A 2,978-nucleotide genomic window follows, 5' to 3' on the forward strand; every position below is an offset into this window, starting at 1 on the left:
CATCATGCAGCTAGTCTCCTAAGGCGGCCAACCCGTTTCGAATTCATGACATACTTCAACCTTGCCTAACGTTTCAAGAGATACTTTATCAAATGTCCTTTTACCACTGCCACATGCATTAAAAATAAGCGTAAAATGCATTCTTCCCTATGGAACTAAGCGCCCTAATCATTTCTTTAAGCGAAAATAAACTTGAAGGAACCTGGACTTGTGGGCTCGGGGAGATATCCACTTGTATGCTCGGAGATGAACCTCCCGCAGTCGCACCTTGTGATCTTTTTGGGGCCATCGTAGATGTAGAGGATTTGGGCTCCGGGTTTTGTCCTTACCCCTTTATGGCTCTCAAAATTTCCTCCGAGTCTTGGCAAGTAGTCTCAAAATATGTTTACTTCTCCCCTATGTAGGAATACCCCTTTGTAGGGTATGGATTTTAAGATCCCGGAAAGCTCGTGGAAATGGCTTATGGGAGGTCTTTATGAGCTTCACCCTCTCCTCTTCAAGGGTCCGGGGGTATGAATAGGCCTTTGGGGGATGTAGTGGGAAGGGGGGTTAAGGAAGCCCCCCCTTAGAAGCTTCTTTACGTCGAGGGGGGGGGTCGTGATCCAGGCGGGGCGGCGGATTGTGGCGGGCTGGCGGGCCGTGGCGGTGCTATGGCGGCTAGCGGACTGAGGCGGCAGTGCGGCGGCTTTCCCTCCAGCAAGGCGAGCTCCCACGAACACGGCGACCTTCCTCCAGCGGCACCGCGACCACTCTCTGCACGGCCACACTCTCCTCTCACCCCTTCCTAGGGGGTGTTTATATAGGCATTGGGGGGGGGAGAAGGCCTCCACCACGTGGCCCCCCTTGCATGGGTTCCCCCCCCTCCCATGCAGGCCACGACTATCATCTCCCCATCCTCCCCACACTCCCCCTTCTCCAGCCATGCATCGGCTGGAGAAAAAGGGGAAAAAATAAAAAAAATTTGCCTTGAATTATTCATATTGCCCCTCCCAAGAGGGTGTTTTTGCGGGAGTTTCGATTTTTGAACTTCGGTTTTAATTTACCAATGCGGAGGACCCCATTTCTCGCGTGCGGGTCACACATTACACTGCCAATAATTTCGATGCGAGAGATAACCTTTGCACAAGGTTTACGTCGTGTGCGGGACGTCAATATTCACGGGTGGGAATATTACAAGTGGACCCACAGTCACAACATCATCAATGGATCATCAGACTGTGACGAGGAGGATAGATTGGATGAGGAATCAAATGTAGCAGCTATTAGGAAATGCGCTGAAATTCAGCAAGCCATATCCATAGGAGCCACATCGTTTTTGCTGACAGAGTACAAGTATTTGGTTTATTTCATGGGCATATTTGCTGTTGTTATTTTCTTGTTCCTGGGATCTGTGAAGGGGTTCAGTACTAAGCCCCAGCCTTGTAGATACGATCCAAAGCAAGAATGTGCCCCAGCTCTCTTTATAGCGATTTTCACTACAGTTGCATTTATATTGGGAGCTTTGACGTCCATAGTGTTAGGATTTTTGGGCATGATGATTCGCAACATATGCGAATGCTCGCACAACTTTGGAAGCCAGAAAAGGGATAGGCAAAGTATTCAAAATCGCCTTCCAATCAGGTTCGGTGATGGGTTTCTTACTTGCTGCTAATGGCCTCATAGTTTTATGCATCACTATAAAACTATTCCAGCTTTATTACAAGGATGATTGGGAGGGCCTTTTTGAGGCCATCACTGGCTATGGGCTTGGATGCTCATCCGTGGCTCTATTTGAAAGGGTTGGAGGTGGAATCTATATAAAAACTGCAGATGTTGGAGCAGATCTTGTTGGAAAAGTAGAAAGGAATATCCCAGAGGACGGTCCGCAAAATCCAGCGATCATTGCTGACAATGTGGGTGATAATGTGGGAGATATTGCTGGAATGGGTTCAGATTTGTTTGGCTCCTTTGCTGAAGCTCCTTGCGCAGCTCTTATTGTGGCTTGCATGTCATCATTTGGCACAAATCATGACTTCACTGCTATGTGCTTCCCTCTACCCATTAGCTCTATGGGCATTGTGGTGTGCCTCATCACAACCTTGTTCGCAACTGATGTGTTTGAGATCGCAAATCTAAGGGATATTGAATCTACACTGAAGAGACAATTGCTGATATCTACCATCTTAATGGCATTCGGTGCAGCTTTTGTTTGTTGGCTGGCACTACCATCCACGTTTTACATATATGATCCTAACGGTGGTGCAAAGATGGTTCAAAACTGGAAACTATTTTTTTGCGTTGGAGTAGGGCTTCGGGAAGGGTTGGTAATTGGCTACGTTACAGAGTATTTCACCAACAATACATACAGACCAGTCTAGGATGTTGCTGATTCTTGCAGGACAGGAGCTGCTACCAATGTCATCTTTGGTTTGGCACTTGGCTACAAGTCTGTAATTGTTCCAATATTTGCTATTGATGTTGCCATCTATGTCAACCATACCCTAACAGCCATGTACGGGATCACAGTTGCAGCTCTTGGAATGCTTTGTACCATTGCCACCTGTCTAGCCATAGATGCATATGGTCCCATAAGTGATAATGCTGGTATCGCAACCGGTCTCTGGATGACCATGATACTTCTTACGCATCTCTCCACAAGAAGCGCAGCCGCAATATAGACTATGAGGCCGCGAAGGCTTTCAAGATGGACAGATTCCTCAACCATAGGACTTCTTCAAAGCCCAGCTTGCGGCATCAACAGCCCCTAGTTGACAGCACTCCGCTCTCTAAATTGATCTCCGTGATCCGCACTTTGGGGGAGCGCTTTCTCAGATTAGAAGAGATGAAACTGCAGATGCAGAGAGAGTCTGAGTGATTTCGTGATGATCTGGAGGCGAGGCGTACAAAGATGTTCCTAGAGTCCTAGAAGCAGATTGCTAAGATGTTTGCTTGGGCTCTGAGCAGCAGTAAGAAAACTGATGAGCTCTTGCTGATGATTG

General features: G+C 47.6%; 1 pseudogene; it reads left to right on the top strand.

Moving 5' to 3' along the window:
• The first annotated feature begins 455 nt into the window (after positions 1-455).
• Positions 456-2,657, top strand: LOC148037621 (pyrophosphate-energized vacuolar membrane proton pump 1 pseudogene; annotated as a pseudogene).
• Positions 2,658-2,978: the final 321 nt, after the last annotated feature.

Source organism: Lygodium microphyllum, chromosome 4, assembly GCF_053477565.2.
Source record: "Lygodium microphyllum isolate KBCC chromosome 4, Lygodium_microphyllum_v1.1.10, whole genome shotgun sequence".
Lineage (NCBI taxonomy): Eukaryota > Viridiplantae > Streptophyta > Polypodiopsida > Schizaeales > Lygodiaceae > Lygodium > Lygodium microphyllum.